A 7,378-nucleotide genomic window follows, 5' to 3' on the forward strand; every position below is an offset into this window, starting at 1 on the left:
GTTTAGTATATCAGGAACTCTCTGCACTCAATAAAAAAAGTATATTTTACAGTGACAATCCCATCCATTCAGCATCTCTGATTATTTGATTTATCCTTTACTAATTATACATGTAATAGAACAACATCCACCACCAGAGGGCAGACTACAATTCAATTTCCATAAACTGTCCCACAGGGCTAGAAACAAACTGAAGGCATCCATACATGCTCATCCTAGGCCTCAAGGCTGGTCCAGAGATCGATCTCATTCAACAAGAAAATCATTCAAACCCACTGACCAGAGAAGCAGGACTGCATCTCCTCTAGAGACCGCAATCCTCTGAGTTAGGAAGGTACCAACATGATTGTAAGGCTCATATATCGTAGGCCGTGGCCTCTCTGTCGTGAAAATTAATGAGATGTTTTCGCTTGGGTCCTTTAGGTTTTATGATCTTTCAGATCAGGTCTGACCCTGACATGATTCATTAGTTCAGCACAGTGCTTTGCCATTTACGGTCTTGCCTTATCTGAAAAGAGGAGAGCAGTGAAAACAGAAGGAGACGACTGAAAAAGCTCCATAAAGATGAGGATGCCTTGCTGCCTTGCAGATGTGTCCATCAGTATCATCAAACAAGGGCTTTAGAGGCAGAAGAGAAACAATCTGTTATATATCTATAACTGATCATTGTCAGGGTTTTGCATAGAGGATTTTTTGTCGCCCCCCAAAGAGATTTTAGCCAGAGCCAAAGGAAAATCACCAGTGCCAAAATGCTACAAATTGAGAATAAAAATAGCAATTCAAATCCTCTCCAAATGTGTTTGATAGCTTGTTTCAAGTGCAGCCCATCCCTCTTTCTTGCATTGTCCATTGGACCACAAGTAACCGAGATAATTAATAGACAGGTTATCAGTATCTTTAACATTTTGTCTTATAATCCATTTTGTGTCATGTCGGGAGATTTCCCGCGATTGTGAAAAGTGAGATCAGTCAGAACGACAGTGAAGAATATAGGATATATATGCTGGCTACTTGGCATAAAACAGAGGTTTCCCCAAAAATGGGCGCGCCCCCATGTATTTTTAAAACAAACAAAAAAACAGAAAAAGATTTTTAGCTTGTAATTCACACTGGCCTGACAGAGGGGAAGAGTTGTAGATGGGTGGGTGAGCCATTAAATAGACTGATATGCATCGCAACATGAAACCACCACACACACATAACCGAGGAGGCAGGCTTCTTGTCACTGTTGCCAAGCAACCTCAGGAGCCATGGACCCAAATCTCCATGGCGTCGTGCTCATGTTGAATTATAGGTGGAGAGAAAAAAGGGGGTTCATTGGACGAGATCCATCTGCAGTAAGCTTCAGAAGTACTAAATGTATGTTCAAGAATATTGCTATGCATGCATGTAAGTCAATGCTCTCAAGCTCTCTTTCCATGCAACAGCCTTTTGTGATGAAATTGAGGTGCCTCTAGGAGATAGGCTATTCTAATAAACCAAAATGAAGTGTGCTTTTTATTACTGCATATCTAATACAGCAATGTAAACCGAATAATTTGACAGATATTTTTTCTGCTTAAACTGCTCTCACTCACTGCATTGCACAGGGTTCGAGACGATAGAAAGGCAACAGTAGCTGAAATAACCACTTCTTACAACCAAGGTAGGCCTATGCCATCTCTGAACGCACAACAGGTCGAACCTTGAAGCAGATGGGCTACAGCAGCAGAAGACCACACCGGGTGCCACTCCTGTCAGCTAAGAACAAGAAACTGAGGCTACATTTCACACAGGCTCACCAAAATAGACAATAGAAGATTGGAAAAACATTGCCTGGTCTGATGAGTCTTGATTTCAGCTGCAACATTCAGATGGTAGGGTTAGAATTTGGCGTAAACAACACGAAAGCATGGATCCATCCTGCCTTGTGTCAACGGTTCAGGCTGGTGGTGGTGTAATTGTGTGGGGGATATTTTCTTGGCACACTTTGAGCCCCTTAGGACCAATTGAGCATCGTTTAAATGCCACAGTCTACCTGAGTATGTGACTGCCACCAGATGTTTGGTCCTGATGTCTGCGAACGTCATTTTTCAATTTTTACAGATTATGAAAGTATAAATTGTAAGCTCTCTGATGATGTGCCATGCATTAAAATCTGCAAATATTTGAAGAAGATATGCTTCTGTGAATGTTGGTACACCTGAATTCACTAAGTAGAGAAAAAGGGCTTCAAAGATTAAGAGGTGTTTAAACTTCTCACAGCCAGGTAATGAGTGGGAACAGTAGCTGGTTAACCCCTAAATTGATTAAAGGCAGCGTTCATAAATCTTTTCTATATGGTTATATATGCACAATGCCCATGTATTATTCTATGAATAGTTCCAAAATGACAAACCATGATTCTACCAACAGGCCTCCAGCAAAGCAATTTTTTATAGGCCATAATAATTTGTTACTCCTGGACGATGCCCTAACTACCCTCTCTCTTGTTTTCCTAGCTACCATAGCGCGCACACTGTGAGAGAAACAAATGCACTCGCATGCGGAAACAAGGCCAGGTCCAGCCTGGCTTATGTGCGTGGCTTGTTAACATCCAGTGACAAAAAAAATCTTCCCCTCCGGGGCTTGAACCCCTGACCTTCTGCATGGGAGTCAGACACTTTATTTACTACACTACCGAGGATCTGGAAAGTGCATGGTGTCAAAGTGTATTCATTTTGATGTGCTGGGACTACTGCCTCTTGTGGTATACCATGAAGACTTCAGGCAGTTCTGAAGGCAAAAGGGGGTCCAACCCGGTACTAGCAAGATGTACCTAATAAAGTGGCCGGTGAGTGTAGTTCCCATAGCTAGATCAAGCTAGGGCATAGGCCTAGGCCAACTGTATAGATACATATAGGGTACTTCCCCTTTACTGAACTTAAAGGTATAATATGTAATATGTGGATTATATCCCCCCTCTAGTGTCTATAGATAAGAACTGCAACAACACAATGTATTGGTTGCCAAAATGCCAGAGAATGCACTGTTTCAGTCATACTGTGATAAGATCTTCACTCCGAGAGGAACTCCATAAACTCCGTCCAACGAGCAATGGCTGGCCCGATATTTATCCGACTTTTGCTCCTTCTTCGGTCACTGAGCTTTTGAAATTCGTATCGCACGGTTCGCCGGGGCTCAGGTGGAGAAGCAGGACGACGAAACTCGGCCATTTTACCAAACGTTTAGCTGAAAACAGTGAGCGGAGGTGGAGGGAAAAGCTACCGTTTAATAGTCGCACACACACTTGATGCTAACCAACATCTATAATGCTGCTAATTCATGGAAGTATAAAGTTAGCTGGCTACTGCTAATCTCACAGTGGTGAAGCTAGAATAGTAGGCTACCTGGCAACCCAGCGTGCAGTACCAACGCTGTAATACTATTGGCTGGTATGATATCAACAGAGTGTCATTGTCGGCAGTCAAAATTTCATAATGTAATAATTTCAGACAAAATATCATTTTTTATGGAAAAGCAATACTTTTACTCTGCAGTCTTCGCAAAGCCCTATGGATATATATTTTTTATTTTTATTTTAATCCACATATGACATATTATACCTTTAAATCACCTATTTGATTAGCAGGAAAACTCACATGACCAACAATTATGGGAATGCATAAACATAAACATTATTTTGCATGGTCTTACAGATAGATGGTCTTACTTCCATCCAGACTCCAGTGCAGTTCTGCTGTTCGACTGCAGTATAGGACCACAACAGACAGATGCCCCTGTAGAATAATAGTTTTCTGCACAGTATTGTGAGGGTCGTGGATCTGATCTTTTTGGGATATAGACTGCATTATGCCAGGTTATATCATGACGTTACTTCTACAAACTACTTGTATACACTGGCTGGCTGATATTCACAAAAAGTTGTAAACTATCTAAGTCACCCTAGACTAGACCGTATAAGCGTCTTTCTAAAAAAAATAACACATGGTCACTGATGCTGCTGATTTAGGTGGATGTACAGCTATCCAAAAGATATGCTTCTCTTTTCTAAAACATCTAGGCCTATTGATAAATGAAATAAAACCGTTTAAACAGTAAACTGTCCAAAACAAAAAATAGGATGCTAATCAAAAGACCAATTCCCCTTTTTAAACCACACCACCTCACTTCTAACAACAACGAGCAAACTGCAGTGGGGAATCTCCACTGGAGTCGCTTATCGTCTGTTATTAGGGTGAGATGTCTTGCCAATGCATTTCGTTTCTACAAAATACATCGCGGCGGTAGATTGAAACATCCAGTTTCAACATTTCAAGACATTACACATACAATTTCAAACACAGACGTCAGTTTATTCGATACGACATAAACAGCTTCTTCTTTTAAACTACCACCCTCCCCCCTGAAATGCAGATGGTACGATCCACATCGTGAAGAATAACTTGAATGCGACGCCGTGACAGACTTGACCAGCTCTGAACCAACGAGCACCAACGTGCAAAGAGATGCAGCAGGGAGGACATGGTTTGCTCAAGAAAAATGAATGTGTACATCTTCTAAACTCGTATTAAACGTTAGGTTTCTGTCCGCATGAGAGAGGCTTACCTCGTTGAATGTATTAGTCGTGTCTGGTCCTGAAATTCCAAGACGGAAGAGGCAGCAAACCGGAGCCCGTCAAGCCGTCTGACAGGTGCCCTCTCCGGGTCTTCCGTGGAGAGATGCCGCCCGTCCAGAGAACCATGTCCGATCTGCGCTCCCGTGCGGAGGGTGAGTAGATAGCCTCCTCGTTGGCTCACAAGTGTTGAAAATAACCACGATAGTCACCGTTAGAATGTCGTTATTCTTCATGTTCAAGTTTTGCCCCGGGTGTTTAATATCTAACGATAGCTAGGCTAGCTTGAGCTACACGTTCATTACAGATTGGGTAACGTTGCCCAACAGTGCCCAGCAGCTTGCTGCAGCCATGGCTGTGACTTATGGTATGTTCGTTTGTTGTCGGAGGTGGCAAGTCGGAAGTGGCAAAATACCCACCTCCGACCTCTGTGCATTCGAGCTATATACCATTATATCACAGTTACCTAGTTATATCTATATACCATTATATCACAGTTACCTAGTTATATCTATATACCATTATATCAGTTACCTAGTTATATCTATATACCATTATATCACAGTTACCTAGTTATATCTATATACCATTATATCACAGTTACCTAGTTATATCTATATACCATTATATCACAGTTACCTAGTTATATCTATATACCATTATATCACAGTTACCTAGTTATATCTATATACCATTATATCACAGTTACCTAGTTATATCTATATACCATTATATCACAGTTATCTAGTTATATCTATATACCATTATATCACAGTTACCTAGTTATATCTAGTGCATTCGAGCAACTGGGGGCTGAGAAACATATCCGAATTTGCGACGAGGAAGTGCGAGTTCATGCGGTGTTTTATTTAATCATTCCTAGTAGCAAGTCGCAATTTGCCACCTCCCAGTTATAAACGAACGCACCATTAGCCTGGCTAATACAGAGCTGGCATCATGTTTGCTGTCTTCCAGATTTGACAGTTAGACAGCTTCCAAGATAACTGAGCAACTTTACCCATCTCAGGCTGCATCGCCAGCTGTCTCTTTGTTTCAGACACGGGATGCTAGTAGAGGTTATCTAGCTTGCTGTTATCTGTCTATTTCATTCTGTATAGCTGCTGATGTTGGCCTCAATGCAAATGGGAACTGGTTTGAATTTAAAGCAATTATTATGTGTAGCAAAATTGTAATTCATTATTGTATAAAATAAATAAATAACAGTAGATCATTTGGGATTTTTTGAGGTTAAATGAATGCTGTGTCACATCACTAGTTGGAGCCTGGTCTTTCGAAAGGCACCTAATTGTAATCATTCAAAAGGAATCCATTTGAATTGATTTCACTTTCAACATTAATCATCGTATAGACTAAAGGAACACAAGGGCACACCTGCCCGAGCACACAAGAGATCTGTTTACCTTCCTAATGACTCCACAGGTTGTTATGCCAATGGACGCTGCACATAGGGGAGGGTACACTACAATATGCCTGATGACATGATGTCATGATCATAACGTTGCTAAACCAAACATGATTTAAATGTGAGATTAGGCTATGGCAGTCTATTATTATTTACCCCTGTGGTTCTGGACCTTGAAGTGATCAATTCATTCATTTTATTTGACAAATTAAAATAAAGTGTGCATACTAAAAAATAATAAGGATATTGAAATAAAGGGACATGACTTATTTCCATTGCAGTCCTGAAGTCTAAGAGGCAGGTACATGTAGGAAAAGGGATTGACTGATATCCCATTAGAAATACACCTAATAAAAACATTAGTATTGGCCTATACAAATAATAAACCTTACCACACATGTTCAGAAACCAGTCCAAACTTGGAAACTGTCCTAGAAAACATGTTCTATTACCAATTAACTCCGCATCCAGTTTGTAAAACTATCCAGGGTATGCGCAGATTAAATTTTGTTTGGAATTTTATATTTGGGATTTTATTCCTCCCCCTCCCTCCTATATAGAGAAATGTACTATGCAGTGCCAGTGACCATTTCATATATGAGATCCCAGGGAATGCATTGTGTTTGTTCAGTCTTAAATAATTCAATGAGAGCATGAGAGGCTAGATTCTGAAGAGAAGACTGTTGACCATTGCTGTTGCAGCAGTCACAAGAGTGAACACATGAATTATGCAGCACAAGCTTATGCTCTCACAACTACCACCATACCATTTTTTTTCTAGTTGCAAAGAGTATGCGTTTCACTTTCTACTTGGCTGTAGTTCCAACCTTATCCCCCACCCTCCCTACTGTTGTAAAAAAAAAAGTATTCTATTTTTCAGCGCCAGCGCTTTTTCAGACATTGGCATCGATCAGTTTTCCGTGTCCGAGGCAGGTCACCTATCCTGTCCCAGCAGCGAGAGGTTTTTTCTTCTCTGCCCTCCTGTCTTGTCTTGTTTTGCCCATTATTTCCTCATTCCCTCCGTCCACACACACAAACAAACACACACACACACTCACACACACACACACACACACAAGCATGGGCGCGTGCACAAGTGTCAACGCTTGCCTTACCCTGGTTTTTAGTTTTGGTTTCATTTTTTTTAACCACTGCACTCCATCAGGCTGCCCCCTCTGCCTTACCACCTAATCCACCCGTGGCCTGTCTCTCTGTCTGTCCGTCGGCCTGTCTCTCTGCCTGTCTCTCTGTCTGTCCGTCGGCCCGTCTGTCTGTCTGCCTGTCTGTCTGTCTCTCTGTCTGTCTGTCTTTCCGTCTGTCCGTCTGTCCGTCTGCCTGTCTGCCTGTCTGTCTGTCTGTCT

The sequence above is a fragment of the Borostomias antarcticus genome (assembly GCF_949987555.1).
Source record: "Borostomias antarcticus genome assembly, chromosome: 28".
NCBI classification, from domain to species: Eukaryota; Metazoa; Chordata; class Actinopteri; order Stomiiformes; family Stomiidae; genus Borostomias; species Borostomias antarcticus.